Here is a 20,217-nt window from a genome sequence, read left to right on the forward strand (position 1 = left end):
CTGGGGGGGTGATTTCTTGCTTTCTGTCTCTGTCTCTCTGGTGAGCACACGCACTCTGTAGCAAAAATGTCTTTCTCTAATAATAGTAATAATGATAATAATAATAAAACAGTGAAGACAAAAAGATTTTAAAAATTTTATATAGCATGTTTTACTTAATGACAGGCATAAATTCTTTTTCTTTTCTTTCTTTTTTTTTTTTTTTTTTTTGAGAGAGAGAGAGATTTTTGCTATAGGGCATGTGTGCCCATCAAAGATACAGAGAGAAAGTGAAAAATCACTCCCCAGGGGGATAGCCAAGCTGCAGTCCATTCTCCTCCATTTTCCTCTTGGGAATCTGGGACTTGAACTGCTGTCAGCCATGTGTGGGTCCAGAACCATAATCACTTCTTCACCTCCTGGCCTCTCATTTTCTCTTTTTAATTTTTAATTTGTCCAGAGGACACATAAACTCACTAAAGAGAGAGAGAGAAGGAGAAATCATCACCCAAAGGAGTACAGTCACATCAGAGTTCCTTCTCCTCCGTATCTCCATTCTGTTGGGATTTTGAGCATACACACACATACCACATACACGCACACACACACGTGCTCGCACGCACAGCACCTGGGGTGTTGTAAGCTGATGAGTCCAAATATGAACTGCATGATTAGCCATGTGGAATCTGGTTCTCTTAACTATTAGGGCATACCTAACAAAGAAAAATTCAAAGAAATGCATTGTTAGTCCATTTTGTCATCCTGTGAACATCATAGAGAACACCAACATCAACCTAGATGGGATAGCCTTCTCTCTAGCTAGGCTATGTGGTGCAGCTTATCTGGTCCTTATAGGGGAACTCCATTGTGCAATTCTGTCGTTGACTAGAACACCATTTTGCTGTGCATGACGGTATTTGCTAGAGGTATGAAAAAAATTACAACAAGTATGGTTTTTAAGCATGGAGGGCAAGACGTGTAGAATGTTAATAATAATTCAATATTACCTTTTGTTACACTTTCTCAGTGAGAATTTTTAAATTTTTATTTATTCTTATACTTTTTATTTGGGTTTTGCTATAGGGTACATGCATACCCAGAGAGAGACAGAGACGGAAAGTGGGGGAAAGTGAAAAATCTCCCCCAGGGTGTGGCCATGTTGCACTCTCTTCTCCTCCATAATCTTGTTGGGATTTGGGGCACAAACTGTGTGATTTTTCAAGCTGCTGAGTCGGGTACTTGTACGGTGTCGTTAACCATGTGGGACTGCACCTAACCTAACCTAACTTCCACATCACCTGCTGGCCCATGAGTACTTTTAAAAACTTCCTTAATTCTTTCATGACAGTGCGAGAATATCCTCGAAGGGTCTCATGCCAGGATTCTCACTTCTTAGCCAACTAGGATCATGAATATATGTGCTCAATGGGGACAGCTTGACCAAGGAACTGAACCCACAGCTTCCATATGGATCCAGCATCTCCTGAGTAGTGAGCTACCTCTGTGCCATGGAGCTGGCCCACTCAGTGAAGAATTTAGTAGGAAAAAGAAAACATCTGTTTCAAAGAAGTCTTCATGAAAGCATCCTATTTCTATGTATTGTTGGAATATCTTTAAGAAGTATGAATGAAGTTGTATTACTTATAGTATGAGACTTCCCAACGAATTACAGGGGACAGGAAAGGAAGGCTGGGCCCTGCACATGGTCAACAAGCTCCTACATGGTTTAGCTACTGGTAGCTATTTTTTTTTTCTTTTTCTTTTCATTTCTTTTCTTCTTTCTCTCTCTCTCTCTCTTTCTTTCTTTCTACCTTTCTATCTTCTCTTTCTTTCTTTCTTTTTCATAGAGAGATTTTTGTTACAGAGTGCATATGCTCACTAGAGACAAAGAGAGAGAAAGTGAGAAGTCACCCCCCGCCCCAGGAAGACGGTCATGCTGCAATCCTTTCTCCTCCAGTCTCCTCTCAGGATTTTAGGCACGCAAGCACCCATGCCCAATATGAGTTTCAAGTCACTGGGTCTGGGATTCAAACCATGGTTGGCCATATGGGAGTCCAACACCACAACCACTATGCCACTTTCCAGCCCCTCTCCTGTTATATTTCTGACTTCATCTCACATAATAATGCAATTTCTAGACATCATGGAGATGTTAGTACTCTCAAAAAACGAGAGTGTCCCAGAAAACATACCTTGCTGGACAAAGCACTCAGAGACTAATTAGCATTACTAATATCATCTACTGTAATTCAGCCCTGCCCTCTCTTTGGCAACCTGTAATATTTTGTTTTTCAAATTATTTATTATTTCTCTAACAGATAGATCTGTAACTGCAAAAGAAAGGCTGATATTGTAATTTTTAAGCAAATTTCACTTACTTGTTTTTTATTTACCATTTAATGTAATAGCATATAAAAAGCAATTAAAACAATTTTGGGGATAATTAATGATTTTATCTGTAAATGTTCCTGATCTCCCATAGTGCATGCAACCAGTGCTCTGTGGGAAGAACTGAAGTGTCCATTAACCTAAATGCAGATGATTTAATTGGAGGAGCTAAGTATTCAGTTTTGCAATATAAAATTTCGTACTTTTGGTCAAATCAGAAGCTCTCTCTCTGCTGACATTGTTGCTGTTGTTTGCGTGGATGAGAAGCAAGAGGAAACAGATGGTACAAATGTTTCTTTTCTTTAAAATATTTAGAATAGATTAAATTACATTAAATTGTATTATATTGTAGAAACGAGTGTTTTTGTAGAAATTACTTTGATAAAAGGCAGATTCTGGGACAAGACATGAAAATTCAGGAGACAAGACTTTGGTTGAAATGATGTGAGAATTTTTCTTTCTGGGCCTTATTTGAATCTCGAAGAGAATACTCTGCTGCTTTCTTGATGGTGAGCTCTAAACTGACCTCTGCCACTAGTAGGCAAGTTGTCAGCTTGAGTGCTAGACTGTGAGGTAATCTGTAAGAATCGGCCTGGGCCAGTGAGCTCTGAAATAAACCATATGCATTAGCAGTTAAAAATAACTATTGGGACCAGCAGTTAGCGTAATGGCTATGTTGCTGGACTCCCATGTAGTCGACCGTGGTTCGTGTCCCAGACCCGGTGGCTTAAAACTCACGCCTGGCACATGTGCGTGTGTACCCAAGATCCCAAGAGGAGAATGAAGGAGAAGAGATTGCGGCGTGGTCATCCCCCTTGGGGGGTGATTTCTTGCTTTCTGTCTCTCTCTCTCTCTCTCCGTCTGTCTGGCAAGCACACACACCCTTATAGCAAAAACGTCTCATTAAAAAAAAAAAAAACTATTGATTTTATATTACTCTGTTATCTAAAACCTTTCATCTAAATCTATTTTAATTAATTATCTTTATTTATTTATTTACTTATTTATTTATTTATTTTAGTTTTGCTGTAGGGCATGTGTGGAGAGACAGAAAGAGAGAAAGCAAGAAATCACCCCCCACACCCGGGTGGATGACCATGCTAAAATGTCTTCTCCTCCACTCTCCTCTTGGGATTTTGAACACACATTTACAAGCACCTGGTGCATTTTTCAGTTCACAAGCATGGGACTCGAACTGCATAGTTTGCCATATGGAATCCAGTTGCCTTAACCTCCAGGTCATTGGCTTGGCCTATCTAAATCTTTTCTCTCTCTAGCTCTCTGTCTCTCTCTCTCTCTCTCTTTTGTTTTTTTTAATCTTTTTGCCATAAGGTGTCTGTCCTCATCAGAGACAGAGAGAGAGAAAGTAAGAAATCACTCCCAAGGGGTGATGTCCATGCCACAATCCCTTCTCTTCCATTCTCTTCTTGGGATTTTGGGCATGCACACACATGAACCTAGCATGTTTTTCCAGCTTCAAGGTCCAAGACTCAAACTGTGTTCTGCTATGTGGGAATCCATTGCTTTCACGACCACAACCTCTGTTAGCCCCACATCTAAATCCTGCTATCACATTGCAGAGGGGCAATCCAGTTACCATATCAGAGAGGCTTTTAGGGAAGGACCCTTTCATTCCTGTGAAATGTTAGGTGGAAGCTGTGCCTTTCCAATTTCCTACTCCCACTTGCCATCAGCTGCCGTAGTCCACAGGCTGAAGGGGTGGGGTAGAGGCTTGAAAGGGAGTTAGAAGACTAGATGATCATGCACTCGGCCACAATAACCATTAAAGAAGCAAAAGAATAAAATCGTTAATGTCTATTAAATGTTTATTCTGTATCAAGTGTTACTAATGTATTAATATACTTAATTCTCCCAATTTTTAAATGAAACATGTGAGTCAGGCTGGCTCCATAGACTAGTGGTTATGAGAACCAATTCCTCGTGGCTGTAGGTGGTTTACATCCCTTATGGCCAGCTCATAAAAGACTCTGGGTGCATGGGTGTGTATGCTCAAAGTCCTGATGGGATGGGGAAATGGAGAAGGGAATGCACAGTGAAATGGAGAAGGAAGCCCACTGAGGATGCTCCCCTCTCCCCGACACTGTCTTTCTATGGTGAGTGTGGGTGCACTCTGGCAATTCAAAATACATAAGTAACAGGGATCAGCAGTTGGTTTAATGGCTATGTCACTGGACTCCCATGTACTTGACCATGGTTCGAGTCCCGGACCTGGTGGCTTAAACTCACGTCAGGCGCGTGTGTCTGTGTGTCCAAGATCCCAAGAGGAAAATGAAGGAGAAGGGATTGTGGCGTGGCCATCCCACCTGGAGGGTGATTTTTCACTTTCTGTCTCTATCTTTCTGGCAAGCGCACGAGCCCTGTACCTCTCCAATAAATAAATAAATAAATAAATAAATAAATAAATAAATAAAATATGTGTCATGACCACAATGGATGGATGGGGCAAAGATACCAAATGAGGAGTTGCTACTCTTACTCTTGCTAGTGTCATCATAATTTTAATTTTGAATTGATTCTCATTAGTCAAGGAAGACTATCATACCTGCTATAGATATTCTATTTGTTGAGGGTTCCACTGAGACAGAGTATAGGGTAGACAGGGATGGAAAACTGGAAAAAGCTCTGATCAATCACTAAAATTGGTGGATTGTCTTCCCAGATTAGTTTTACAAATGGTTAAGAAGCTCAATGGACTTTTCTTAGTTGTTGGACACTTTATTTTTTAACCTTTTTTTTTTTTTTTTTGCTATGGACAGGTGTGCTCACCAGAGAGAGTGAAAAAAGGATGGAGAGAATGTGAGGGAAAGTTAGAAAATACCTCCCCAAGGGTGATGGCCAAGCCTCAAATCCTTCCCTTCCATTTTTGTCTTGGGATTTGGGGCACGCATGCACATTCACCCAATGGATTTTCAAGCCACTGGATCTAGAACTCGAACTATGTAGTCAGCCATGTGAAATTCAGCTACCTTAATCATCATGCCACTAATTGGCTCTGTTAGATACTTTATGTCTGCCATTCTCATAGGAGCTTTTCTTGTGAGCTATTAAAAAGAATACGCACTAACATAAAGGCCATAACTTACAGAGTTATTTGTTATCATATAGCTCATACAATTTTTCTTGGGAGCATAAACACTGCACATCGGTTCACTCTGAGTAAAGACATGTTACTTGGGGCTAGATGCTCTGGTTACTACATTTTCATTAATGACTAAATATCATAACAGAGAAATTACTGAGGACACCTGAGTCTCAGTCCTGCCCCCTCAGCTCCCTCTTTTTTCTAAAGTTCATTTCATTTGTGATAGAGAGGGTGTGTGTACATCGATCAGGTTTGAGGGTACGGGAGAAAAGTACCCTCCTAAAGCACCATGATCACCTTTCACTGGTCCTCCAGCTCTTCAGGATCTTGGGTGCACAAAAACATGCACCTGGCTTGTTTTCAGTCCCACTCCAGAATCTGATCCTACAGTGACCATATGACGTCTAGTACTACAATTCAGTTTACTACCTACCGCATCACCAGTCTGGGTGTGCCCACCCATCCTAATTCAGATTTAGGTAAGAAAGCCTGCTTCATTTTTATGCTTACACTACAGTGTCAAAAATGGGCTATGTAATCTATTTTCTATAAAACGTCTGTGGATAAAAGAGGGAGAATGAAGGAAAGAGAATGAAAGACAGATTTTAGTAAATATGGCAATGCCTGTCCATGCTAGGCAACTGAGTTAGGATAAAGTAGAGTTGGAGGATGTTTTTGACCATCTACTGTGGACTTCAATTGATATTGTCATATGGATTTGGGAGTGATCTGTATGGATTATTAAGGTAGCCTGGTGGGCAAAATTGACGAAACTTTAGTGATGTTTTGGTGCACATCCATAAATCCACCTATTTATTTTCATTTCCTTGGCATTTTATCAGGAGAAAAATACGTGTTTATTTTCTACATATGGTGAACTACTTTAACCTCTTCATAAGTAATTTTAAAATAGCATTTTTTGGCTGAAAGATATAAATATCAATCAACAGGCACTAAAATGGATAATCTTAAAAGGCCTTCTAAGGTTATTGAGGTGAAGGCTTAATGGAGCAGAGAATTTATAAACATTACAGGATAAAATATGAAATGTGATGCTCAAGTTGACATATCTGCTATGAAGCTCTTTGTTTTGAACTTAATTCTCCAAGCAAACATAAAATATTACGTATTTTTAAGGGCATACAACATATATACCCACATTAAGAAAAATAACACCAAATATTATTTAATTATTTGAGCCTCGAAATAAATTTTTCATTATCTTGTTAACTGCTCATTCTTGCATGTATCTTGGTCTAGTGTGCTAAAAGTCAAAACTATTTAGGAGCCTACTCAATGTATTCCAGTGAAAATGCCAAGCATCTTGTCTATAAGTACAATGCACAGTAGGCTTAAATACATTTATTATTGTTTTATTTCTTTGTTAGCCCATGCTGAACTCAAAATGTTACTACGCAGATAAAGAAAATGGAATGTTCAGAATTAACTTGAGTATCTGGACAATACAAAAAACTGTAGAATACAGAACAAAATACTTAAGTTGATACTCCCATCAATAATGCAAGCCACTTCCTTCAAAATAAAATTTACAAATAAGAGAAGAGGGCTAGCAGGTGGTGTGGAGTTTAAGGCAGCTGGATCCCACATGGCCAACTGTGTAGTTCAATTTCTGGACCCGGCAGTGTGAAAAACATCCCGGCAGTGTGAGAAACATCCCGGGTGCAGATTCATGCATGCCCAAAATCATGAGAAGGGTATGCAGGAAGAGATTGTGGCATGGCCTTCCCTTGGAGGGGTATTTTCTCACTTTCCTTCTGTCACTCTCTGTCTCTCTCCAGCAAGCACATATGTCCTATAGCAAAGCTAGAAAAATAGAGGAAAAGAAAAAGAAAAGAAAAGAAAAGAAAAGAAAGAAAAGAAAAGAGAGAAAAAAGAAAAGAAGAAAAAAATAAAAGAAGAAAACATTTTTAAAGAATAAAATGCGCACTACATGTAAAAGTACTTAAAATATCATTTTTTAAGTTTGTTCACAAGAAAGAGCATGAGAAATAGAGAGAGAGAGAGAGAGAGAGAGAGAGAGAAGTATATACGGCAGGGTCTCATCACACTGTCATCCTTTTCTCCAGATCAGAATCCCGAACATTTTGCAGGTGTCCAGAATGTTCTGAGACTGATCCTGGGATCTGAGCATGCACTCAGTCAAATGAATTCCAGCATTACAGTTCGATTTGCTGACTATACCACTTGCCTGGGGCTGAATATATCTTCAAAAATAATTATTCTTGGGAACCAGCAGTTAGCATAATGGCTATGTGGCTGGACTCCCACATAGTCGACCACGGTTCGAGTCCCGGACCCGGTGGCTTAAAACTCACGCCGGGCATGTGTGCGTGCATGCCCAAGGTCCCGAGAGGAGAATGGAGGAGAAGGGATTGCAGCGTGACCATCCCCCCGGGGGCGTGAATTCTTGCTTTCTGTCTCTATGTCTCTCTCTGTCTGGCGAGCGCACGCGCCCCATAGTGAAAATCTCTCCAAAAAAAAAAGAATTTTTCTTAAAATAATTATCAGAGAAACCAAGAAGTCTACCTAATTCTATGGGAATAGTGCATCTGAGTTCTCTCCATGGGATTTCTGTGTATGAGACGAGATTCTCTTGTACTGACATTTTCTCTTCCTATCATTCTGTGTACCTAAGTGGAAAGGGCATTGTTCCTTAGCAAAAAGGAGAAACCATGTGATTCCAGGCATTACAAACTTCTTTCTTCTCGGAATTCTTGATTTTCTCCTAATGGCTGAATGTACTGAGTGCACATTACGTATTTCTCTGATTTGATTTTGAACTCTCTGCGATGAGAAACTTATTATATCTTGTACTTCTTTGTATATAAAAACAACTAGTATTTCTTTAAATAACCAATAAATGTGTCTTAATTGTCAGTTCAAACTGATTTAGCACCCATGTGCCATAAAAATTGTAAAGGAGTATTTTTTAATCTGTGTAATTTCATTTGCACAGCTTGTACAAACAGTTCACATTTTAAATGTCTTCAAATATGTTTTGCAATCAATAAATAAATATTTACTGAAAGGCTTCTGTGTTCTCAGTATAACACAGGATGAATCATAATAGAGTTGAGCAAATCCTTAAAACCTACTTTTATCCCAGTTTTACAGAAAACATTTCTTTTCATTTATTCAAATCTCCTGACAACTCGCATTTTTGCATTAAACATGACATTTTTTTCTTACATGGTTTGACATAATCACTTAATAGTGTACCATTTTTAAAAATAAAGAAAACAAAATATTTAATAAGTTCTGAAAAAAAGGACAATGAAAATTGCTTTTTTAAATGTAAAGTTGAGATGGTATAGACTATAATTAGTTATTTATGTACATATTAAGTAAAAACTTAATGACTATCATTATTTGTAATTTAATTATGTTTATTTAACAATTAGTAATTAAGAAGTAGTATTATAAAGTAATATTAAAGTGAATATATCAATGGATGAGGGAGAATTTCTGGAAGCAGATCCAGATATGTGCATGTATATGTGTATGTAATGAATATATATGAGTACTTTAAAAATTGACATTTTAGAGCCAGTAGGTGGTGTGGTGGTTAAGTCACTGGACTTCCACATGTTTGACCACTATTTGGGTCCCAGACCTGGTGGCTTGCTTTCTCACTTTCTCTCCCTCTGTCTGTCTCTCTCTAGTGAGTGCATGTGCCCTATAGCAAATTAAAAACTATTGATAATAAATAAAATTAAATAAATAATTCTTTTAAAAATTTTTTGACAATTTAGGGAACACCAAACTATGTGGTGGTTAAGGTGCTGGATTCTCAAATGGTCAACTGTGGTTTGAGTCCCGATTTGGTAACTTGAAAATCATGCTGGGTACATGCAAGTACATTTCCAAAGAAAATTGTGACCGGAAATGGAGGAGAAAGGATTCTGTCGTGGCCATCCCTTCTGGGGGATGATTTCTCACTTTCCCTGGTTCTGTCTCTATCTTTCCAGTGGGAAAAGGCCCTATAACAAAACCTAAAAAAAAAAAAAAGAAAGAAAAAGAAAACTGACATTTTAAAGCAATGGAGAAAAAGATTATTTTATAATATATAGCGATAATTGGATAGCATCTAGGATATAATAACTTAGATGTCCTATTTTGCCACATAAGTCAAAATAAGAGTTTTATAATTAATATTGAGTACTTCAAAAAGTTAATAGAAGGATGTATTTTGATGTAAAGAATTTTCAAAACCTGTAGATAGTTCTGTCATAACATCCATTTTCTATGAAGTGTTGAAGTATCCTCACATGAAATGAAATTTATTCCAAGAGATTGACTCCCACGATTATGGAGACTAGCTGGTCCCAGATCTACAATATGGACCAGCATTCTGAGACTCAGGAGAGCTCACAGCATAGTTACTGAAAGACCGGGAGGCTGGAGACCCAGCAGTGCAGATGAAATCTGAAGGCTGTCTGCTAGAGAACTCCTTCTTGCATGAGGAGAACTGTCTTTGTTCTATTCAGGACTTCACGTGATTGGATAAAATCTATCCAGTTTATGGAAAGTAATCTGCTTTACTCGAAGTTCACCAACTGGATGTAATCACATTTCAAAACGCTTTCAGGTTGACACATAAAATTCACAATCAACAGGAACAATTTGCATAGCCACACAGATATTAAGAGTTCAGTTCCATGGCTTTCACACACCAGCACTACAACGGAGAACATTTCTGTTACCCCAGTGTTTTCTCTTGCACCCATGCACTGTTTCTCCCCCTGCCAAACACTGATCTGATTTCTAGCCCCAGTTTTTCCTATTCTATCACAGTTTATAAATGAAATTTTGAATACCTGGCTTCTTTTGTCCAACATTGTTTCTGTGAGATCCACACTTATTCTTGTGTACCTTGATCATACTCTCATTAATGTTGCTGATTAGTATTTTGTCATGTAAATATTCAGTATTTCTTCCCTCATTTACATTGTAATTTATTTCAGGTTTTTATCAACAGTATCATAAATAAAACTGTAGTACACATTTTTATAAATGTACTTCTGGAAAATAAGTCTTAATTGCTCTTGAGAAAATACCTAAGAGTGAATTTGTTAGATCATGGGTCAGATATATTTTAACTTTATAGTGAATTGCCACAGAGTTTTCCGAGGGTACCAGTTCTCACTGGCCAGCAATATAAGAGAGTTCCAGTGGCTCTACATGCTTACCAACATTTGGCATTGTCATTTAAACATTTTTAAAATCTTTCTAGTGATGTCATTTCTTGTCATAGATTGCACTTGCATTTCCATCATGACTGATAATATTGAGCATTTTTTATATTTATTAGCCAGCTGAATGTTGTTTGAGCAAGGATCTGTCAAATCTTGCCAACTTTTGTTGTGCTTGGTTTTCTCAGAGAGAGGAAATGGAGAAAGCAATCCCCATTCCCCTCCCCCTACCCTCCACTGGGATGTGGATGTGGTCATATCCAATCTCTTCTCCTCTGTATCTCTACCTAATTGAGATTTTACGTATGCATAGCTGAGTATTTTTTTTTAAGTGTCTCAGAGCAGGTCTTGGACTGGGGTCAGCCATGTGGGATCCACCTCCTTTAACCACCAGACCATGGGACTGATTCTCACAAATCTTTTGCCTTTTCAATTGCTTGTTTCTAAGAAAAATTAAATCTTCAAATATACTTGTTTAGGCTGAAAATAAAGCATAGTTCCAGATACCATATATATACCTTTTTGTTTTTTTACTGGCTTATTTGAGTAGTTATGATAAATGTCTTTAATTTGAAATAAAGTATAGAAAGATTAGGCACCATTTCTACAGTTGTACATTTTGCTAGCAAGAGGGCCAAAAAGACCCCCAGAGTTGCTGACTCCAAGTTCAGGGTTTTCATGGGGGGCAGTTAAGAAATTTTACTTTAGGGAACCAGTAGTTAGCCTAATGGTTATGTCGCTGGACTCCCATGTAGTCGACTGCAGTTCGACTCCTGGGCCTAGTGGCTTAAACTCACACCGGGCTCTTTTGAGTATGTGCCCAAGATCCCAAGAGGAGAATGGAGGAGAAGGGATTGTGGCGTGGCCATCCCCCCTAGAGGGTGATTTCTCGCTTTCTATCTCTCTGTCTCTGTCTTTCTGGTGAGTGCATGCACCCTAAAGCAAAAACTTCTCAAAAAAAAAGAATCTTTGCCTACAGTGAGTGACTTTCTTACCTACCCTTGCTGTATACCTTCACCCTTTCTGTATTTCTTCCTTGAATGCCTTCTCTAGTTAAGAGTCTAAGACATCGTTCTAAAATGCATGTAGAGTCTCCTCACTCCCAAAATACTCTTCCCTGGTTCTGTATAGCCCCAAAGATGAAGTCCAAGTCCCAACAGACGATCAACACCTTCTTACTCAACCTTTGCCATCTTCTTCCATGCCTCCCACTGTTTCCCTGCCACTTCCCCAGCTTTCCTCAAGGTGCCTTAGTCTCTCTCAGTGTCACTCTTATACTCAAGCCTCTAGCTCTGCCTCAAACGTTTACCCCATTCTGTCTAGGTGCATAGTTTCCTAGACAGTTCATAGTCATCCCTCAAGTCTCAAGAAATTGCTTAGAAGTTACTTCCTTGGGGAGAATTTCCCAGATCACATAGATAAGATTATCCTGAAAACACAGATCTAGAACCAAACAGGTTGCCTCCAAAAGCATGTATTTCCTAGCCCCCACCAGAATGTAAACTCTTAAACACTCTTAAAGGAAAAGTACGCTTTTAAGTTAAAGTTGCTTCTCCTCTCACCAATAGAAACCAGTGTTTTCTGAATTCTGTTAGCCAGTCAGATGCACTACTTTGTGAAACTTTTTAACACTCTTACTTGGTTTGGGCATTTTTAAAAGACCAATTCATGGAGGAGAACACTAAGGTTCCAGGGAGGTCATGTCTAGAGTCATTTGCCCAATGCAATTTGCCCAGGCAAGGCTGACTGGCCTTCAAAGTCAATTGTCTTGCTCTACCAGCCACCACTACAAAATGGCAGTGAGAACAGAAAGGACTTGGCGAGTCTGCTAAGTTAGACTCTTGGGTCATATTCTATTGTTTTTGTCTTTGTTATGCCAAACCACAATGCTCAGCTTTCCTTCCCAGCACACTATGAGTCATTGTTGGATTTCCCAGCTCTCTCTACTCTGATGGTGTCTGCTGAGGACATTGTTTTGGCTGGAAGGGGATAATGTGCAAGAGGTACCACCTGCTGCTACAGTTTTGCTTTTCTTGGGTCTATTGTAGCTGCAGACCTTAAACTTGTCTCATATCCAGAATGCCCCATGTTTTCACGAAGAAGCAGAGCAAAGGACATGAGTCCTCTACTATCTGGTAGACTTTTAAAACAACCAAAATGTTCATATTGACCTGAGATGGCTGAAAAGAAATGAGTTCAGGGGGGGTTCCTAATAAATAATAAATGTAAGCTGTTAATATTAAAAATCATGGACCAGCAGGTGGTGTGGTGGTTGAGGCACTGGATCCCACTTGACTGACTCTATGGTTCAAGTCCTGGAACTGGCATCTTGAAAAACACCCCAGGCATATATTTGTGTGTGCCCAAAATCCTGAGAGGAGAATGGAAGAGAAGGAATTGAAGTGTAGCCATTCCCCTAAGGGTGTGAGGGTGTGATTTCTCAATATCTCTCTCTCTCTCTCTCTCTCTCTCTCATCTCTCTCCAGTGAGTACATGCCCTCAATGGCAAAAAATCTAAAAAAAATAAAAATGAAAATGAATCACTATTATTATACCTATGTAATGTCACACAGACAACTCACAAAATTCTCAGGAAAGAGGTTTGCATCATTGATGGGCCATGTTGGCAAAAAAAAAGAAATTTTACTTTAAATAATACTAATAAAGCTGCTGCCAGCTGAGATATGGTGTTTATTTGTAGGTAGAAAGGACTGAAATCCTTTCAATTATACTTCCACAGGAGTATAGCATTTCCTATTATAAGTATTCATAATATTGAAAGGTCACTCTGACACGAGGTTCTTGGTTAAATACAGAAATGTATTCACAGTTCCATTATCACCAAGAGCACTATCACCAGTGGCATCATGTATTCAAGGGAACATTTTGATGCTCATGTGCAAGAATTATAAAAAATTGGTTCGATTAATTCTGTACTGTTCGACCTTATTCATGTTTCTCTTTCTGAAATTTTCTTTCAGTCAGTAATTTTAAACAGTGCTGAACAATTTACCAGCAGTATCTTGTTCACTGAATGAATCACAATATTTTAAGTTACAATTAATGACACATAATCATCAAGAAACTTTGTCTTCTTCTGTCTCTATGTAGGTTTAGGAGGGGCTAGGTCTTAAATCTGATTTTATCTAGTTCTGGGATGTTACTGAACAATTTAAATAGATTGCTGTCATTTCGACTTAAAAGACAGAAATACTATATCATCGCAATTAAAAACTAATACAATTCTCTGGAGACCAACAGTTGGCGTAATGACTATGTCACTGGACTCCCATGTAGTCAACTGCGGTTCGAATCCCGGACCTGGTGGCTTAAACTCATGCCGAGCGCAAGCGCATGCATGCTGGGGATCCTGAGAGGAGATGGAGAAGAAGGGATTGCAGCGTGGCCATCCTCCCTGGGGGATGATTTCTCATTTTCTCTCTCTCTGTCTCTCTGTCTCTCTCTGTCTTTCTAGTGAGCACACACGCCCTATAGCAAAAACTTCTCAAAAAAAAAAAAAAAAAAACCTAGTATAATTCTGGCCCAGTCATGGTGGTCCTAAATGTTTAATAGTAATTTTTCCAAATTGAGTTGCCTAGAAAATAGATTAGTAATGTTACATATGACTAAAACATATTTCAAATTTAAGGAAGAAGTAGAACTACAAATAGTAAAAAATTCTCTTTTTCAGAGTTTGTAATAGAAACACATAACCATAGCAATTCAAAAGACAACAGAGCAATTTAAGTTTCAGTAAGTATGATATAAAAATTACTCTCGAAGTTCTTCTTAAAGTCATCATCAAATTGTTCGATGTCACGGAATACATGACATTAAAATTTCTCTTAAAAAATGTCAATACGCAGTGGAAAACAAGAAAAGCTGAAGAGTAAAGGAAAGATCAAATTTAATTGTCTTAACCCTTGACTTATCCTTTGGAATAAAAATACCTTGCTCCTGAACATCATCGATAAGAGGGATTATCTTCAAATCAGTATATATACCATGTAAATACATGCTTTGGAAAAAAAAGGGTAAGATCAATGCCCTACTTTTCTTATTCTTATCAAGATATTTCATTCATATAACACTTGCCATGTTTACTCAAATCTCTTTCTAAACACCTAATTATTTATTCATTTTAGAAATATTTATTGGAGGGAACCAGCAGTTAGCGTAACGGCTATGTCGCTGGATTCCCACGTAGTCGACCGCGGTTCGTGTCCCGGACCCGGTGGCTTAAAACTCACTCCAGGCGCGTGTGCGTGCGTGCCCAAGATCCCGAGAGGAGAATGGAGGAGAAGGGATTGCGGCGTGGCCATCCCCCCTGGGGGGTGATTTCTCGCTTTCTGTCTCTATGTCTCTCTCTGTCTGTCTGGCGAGCGCACGCGCCCTACAGTGAAAATCTCTCCAAAAAAAAAAAAAAAAAGAAATATTTATTGGAAAAATATTTATTAGAAATATTTATTTAGAAATATTGGGACCAGCAGTTACCATAATGGCTATGTTGCTGGACTCCCATGTAGTCGACCGCGGTTTGTGTCCTGGACCCGGTGGCTTAAAACTCATGCCGGGTGCGTGTGTGTGCGTGCCCAAGATCCCGAGAGGAGAATGGAGGAGAAGGGATTGCGGTGTGGCCATTCTCCCTGGGGGTGATTTCTCCCTTTCGGTCTCTGTCTGAGGAGTGCATGCACCCTATAGCAAAAAAAAAAAAAAAAACCTCTCCAAAAAAAAGAAAAAAATATATTTATTTGGCTCCTGTTTCTTAGGAGCCAATGTTTTAGCAGTAAAGAAACTTGACTTGTGTTTTACTCTCAGAGAGATTATGCTCTTTTTTTTTTTTTTTTTTTTTTGAGAGGTTTTCACTATAGGGTGCGTGTGCTCACCAGACAGACAGAGAGAAACATAGAGACAGAAAGCGAGAAATCACCCCCCCCTGTGGGATGGTCATGCAGCAATCCCTTCTCCATTCTCCTATCGGGATCTTGGGCACGCACGCACACGTGCCCGGCGTGAGTTTTTTAAGCCACCGGGTCCGGGACTTGAACCGCGGTCGACTATGTGGAGTCCTGCGGCATAGCCATTACGCTAACTGCTGGTTCCCGAGATTATGCTCTTGAGAGAAAGAAGGCCCCTACACACTAGAGAGATCACTTAAAATGTCAATATGAAGCATACTGTGGCCATAAGAGTAGGCCATAGGCAGAAGTCTGTAAGAAAAAGTGATTCAGATGTGATTTCATTGGTGGACAAAGAAACAACACTTAGCTCACAGTTTCTATTTAATTGTAATTATATTTATCTTTCTACCAAAGATACAGATGGATATATCCTATTTGTTTTTGTAAATTGTTAAAAAGGACCATATTATCACTGGTTCCTGAAGAAAACATCACGGTTATAAGAGAGAATGCTATATTTGAACTTTCGTAGATATTTAATTAAAAAGTCGATTGGTTTTTACTCTCAGAGAGATTTTGTTTTTTTTTTTTTTTTTTTTGAGAGGTTTTCACTATAGGGTGCGTGTGCTCACCAGACAGACAGAGAGAAACATAGAGACAGAAAGCGAGAAATCACCCCCCCCTGTGGGATGGTCATGCAGCAATCCCTTCTCCATTCTCCTATCGGGATCTTGGGCACGCACGCACACGTGCCCGGCGTGAGTTTTTTAAGCCACCGGGTCCGGGACTTGAACCGCGGTCGACTATGTGGAGTCCTGCGGCATAGCCATTACGCTAACTGCTGGTTCCCGAGATTATGCTCTTGAGAGAAAGAAGGCCCCTACACACTAGAGAGATCACTTAAAATGTCAATATGAAGCATACTGTGGCCATAAGAGTAGGCCATAGGCAGAAGTCTGTAAGAAAAAGTGATTCAGATGTGATTTCATTGGTGGACAAAGAAACAACACTTAGCTCACAGTTTCTATTTAATTGTAATTATATTTATCTTTCTACCAAAGATACAGATGGATATATCCTATTTGTTTTTGTAAATTGTTAAAAAGGACCATATTATCACTGGTTCCTGAAGAAAACATCACGGTTATAAGAGAGAATGCTATATTTGAACTTTCGTAGATATTTAATTAAAAAGTCGATTAATTTGTTCTTCATTGGCATAATATTGGTAACATGATTAGTAAAACAGTATATGCTCTGTGGATGATTGTTTTGTACATGAAGGGCCTTCAAAAGTGCCTGCATAACGGGCATGAATAGAAACAATGTGTGGGTATTCCTTTTTAAGAAAAGCTCGTATTTTAATTTCTTTTTTTTCATGAGCTTTTTAGATATGTCTCCCCTCCCACTTCAAATTATGTGAACGTATTTTGGACACTAAATGAATTTACTCAATTACTTCTACCAGATAACTTATTTCTTAACCAGTTATTCTTCTTTTTGCATTAGTGACCTAATTAAGCAAAACCGTATTGCCACCAAATGTATTCCAGCAAATTATTGTCACAGCTAGATCTCTTGATATTACCCAATACGTTTCCTATATCAGTTTCTAAAGCTAGCTTGATCTAACTTCTGATAAAAAAAAAAAAAAAACATTTTAAAATGTACTGTACTTCATCAACCTCAAGGTACCATTGACTCTAGAATACACTGTTACTTCTAAAAAAGAAGCTTTGAATTAAATTAATTCAATGCTTTTTGTCACTTAGATTTGTATTTCATACTTGTGTACTGGAAGAGCTTTTTCAGGTATAGCATTATATCTTTTCTCACTCTTATGCATGAATATGAGAAAGTAAAATAAAAAATTGCATGGTTGCATTGTTCCTATAAATTTTACAAAATAAGACCACAAGTTTTCAGAGTAATTTTTCAATTCAGTCATTGATATCATTCTCAAGAATTGTGATGATACAGCATTTAAAAGAAATCCTGTGCAGAAAAATCTTGGAGTAATGGGGTCTGAGGAGAAATGTGCACTTATGGAGATCTAGCTTACTTCTAGGTATCACGTCAGGAATTTTAACTAAACAGTGTCTAAATGAATTTGTTTATCGATGGTTCAAAAGAGTTATTTTTAAATGCTCCAGTATAGGTACCAGCAGATGGCGTAATGTACTGAACTCCCACGTAATCGACCATGGTTCGAGTCTCGGACCTGGTAACTTAAAACTCACTCCAGGTGCAAGTGTGTATGTGCCCAAAATCCTGAGAGGAGAATGGAAGAGAAGGAATTGTGGTGTGACCATCCCCCTGGGGGGTGACTTCTTGCTTTCTGTCTCTCTCTGTCTCTACAGTAAGCACATTCACCCTATAGCAAAAATCTCACAAGAAAGAAAGAAAGAAAGAAAGAAAGAAAGAAAGAAAGAAAGAAAGAAAGAAAGAAAGAAAGTGCTCCAGGACTATCTCTGGGCTTTCCTACAAGCCACAGCCACCTTTCTGGTAAGTTTTGATCTGGCATTCGGTGACTACCTATGCCTAAATAATGACCCTAGGTGGTAATTGCTCCCTGGCTTATTGCCATTGTGAGACATTATTGATTTCATTACACATCAGGTTTCTTCCTTCCCTTTTTTTCTTTCATTCTTTCTTTTTCTTTTTTTCTTTATCTTTTGTTTTCTTTTTTCCTAATTGCTAGGGAGCACATGCAATGGCCAGTGAGAGGTAGAGAGACAAAGGTAGAGAGAGGAAGGGAAGACTCACTGGGACATGGCACACTATCATTCCTTTGCTTCCATTTCTGTCAGGATTTGTGGACAGACACACATATGTACTGAATATTTTTACAATCTTACTGGGGGCAGGATTCAAACCCCGGTAAGTCAGTTGATCTGGTTCATCTTAGCCACTAAGCTATAGGGCTGACCTCACATTAGTTTTCAAAAGTGTTAAAAATCAGTATCTTTTTTATTTATTTTTTTTTTGAGAGGTTTTTGCTATAGGGCGCGTGCGCTCACCAGACAGAGACAGACAGAGAGAGAGGAAGCGAGAAATTACCCCCCAGGGAGGATGGCCACTCCGCAATCTCTTCTCCTCCATTATCCTCTTGGGATCTTGGGCACGCATGCACACGCATCCAGTGTGAGTTTAAGCCACCGGGTCCAGGACGCGAACCACGGTCGGCTACATGGGAGTCCAGCGACATAGCCATTATGCTAACTGCTGGTCCCTAAAATCAGTATCTTATGATTGACGAAACAGAGTAACATACTGAGTATATTCAAGTCTCACTGAGCAGGCAGTTCTATTGAATTTTTTTTATCATTAATAGTAATTGCAATTTAGGTACAAAATGTTATATTAATATAATAGGTTTTTATAAAAAGTCATTCATTTTAGGATCAAAATAAAATTTCTATATATTCTAGCTTTTCTCTCTTTCCTGTAAGTTATATTAATGTAAACCTTCATGCATGTGGAGTAAAAGCTCCTTGCCAAACTCACATTTTCCCTTTCTGCCTCCTGCTCCTGCAGATTGTAAAACTCCAGGAAACAAAATGTTCAGTGTCAACTACCTAACCACACTTAAATCTACAAGGCACATCCTTGGCAAAGAGGCTTTAGCTTGTTTTCTTTTGTTTTCCCTGGAAGCATGAAATGTAACTAAGTGGACTAGGGAGTGTGGAAACAAGGCTGGAGGCAACTGTACTCTTTAAGACTGGTTTTATGCTTCAACCTCCAGGGAGGATATAAGGGAACAGCAGTCACCACAGTTACAACCACAGCCCAAGTCCAGACACATAGTTCCTCTTTTGCAGTTTGCTCCTTCCCCCTTTGTAAGTTTTACTACATAAAGTACCCTTGAAAGGTGCCGCCCATGCCTGTTTAAATGGGGATGTTTCCCCCGTAGGATCTTTCAGGATCATTTCAATATGCTCTGGACATTACACTGAGAGAGACAAATAAAAGGACATATTATACTTACTGGTCCTAGAAACAGAAGGCACAGAGCGACACTCATGGGGACACGGGAAGGGCTCCCAAGGAGCAGGATCAACTATGCAGGCTGGCAGCAGAGAGAAGGAAAGAGGTCCCCTGAACAAGTGCCTTTACTGGGGGTGAATAAGCAAAAGACAGGGAGGATTCCATTGGTGCGTTTGAATTTGAATACGTTACAGCCAAGGGAGGGGAATAAGGGAATTTGTGGTGGGGACAAGTCTTATCACACTGGTGCACCTGGTCACTGCAGCAGAGTGCTCACTTCCTTGTGTAGGAACGTTGAGTAATCAGGGAAATGAAAACTTAAAAAAATTCACAGTATACCATGCATTTATTGCTCTTTTTCTTTTGAGATAAATGGTAGATTAGGTACATCACATGTCAGTTACATATTTCTTCTACAATGGTCTTGATATGGTGACTCAGTGAGACAGATGAACTGACTGGTTGCCAAGAGACTTCAAAAACCAGTCCTTTCCTCTTCTTTTGTATTATAAATTTGCAATTATATCTGTGCTGTGCTGGTGGTACTATCGTATGGTCAAGGACAATAACCATGCTAAAAACAAGGATTAGCCAGATTTTCTATTACTAATATACATAAAAATAAAAACCAGAGCAGACATATGTT

The 20,217-nt window shown here is 38.9% G+C and overlaps 1 long non-coding RNA gene across 1 annotated transcript; it reads right to left on the bottom strand.

Annotated features, from left to right (window-relative positions):
- Positions 1-418: 418 nt before the first annotated feature.
- LOC114004586 (uncharacterized) lies at positions 419-19,657 on the bottom strand. The gene is made up of 3 exons (XR_003546703.1): positions 19,573-19,657; positions 608-692; positions 419-455 (listed from the first exon to the last, which is right to left on the bottom strand). It is a non-coding gene; the product is annotated as an uncharacterized LOC114004586 (long non-coding RNA).
- Between the last annotated feature and the right edge of the window lie 560 nt (positions 19,658-20,217).

Source organism: Tupaia chinensis, unplaced genomic scaffold (assembly GCF_000334495.1).
Source record: "Tupaia chinensis unplaced genomic scaffold, TupChi_1.0 Scaffold138757_1, whole genome shotgun sequence".
In the NCBI taxonomy this organism is placed as follows: domain Eukaryota; kingdom Metazoa; phylum Chordata; class Mammalia; order Scandentia; family Tupaiidae; genus Tupaia; species Tupaia belangeri.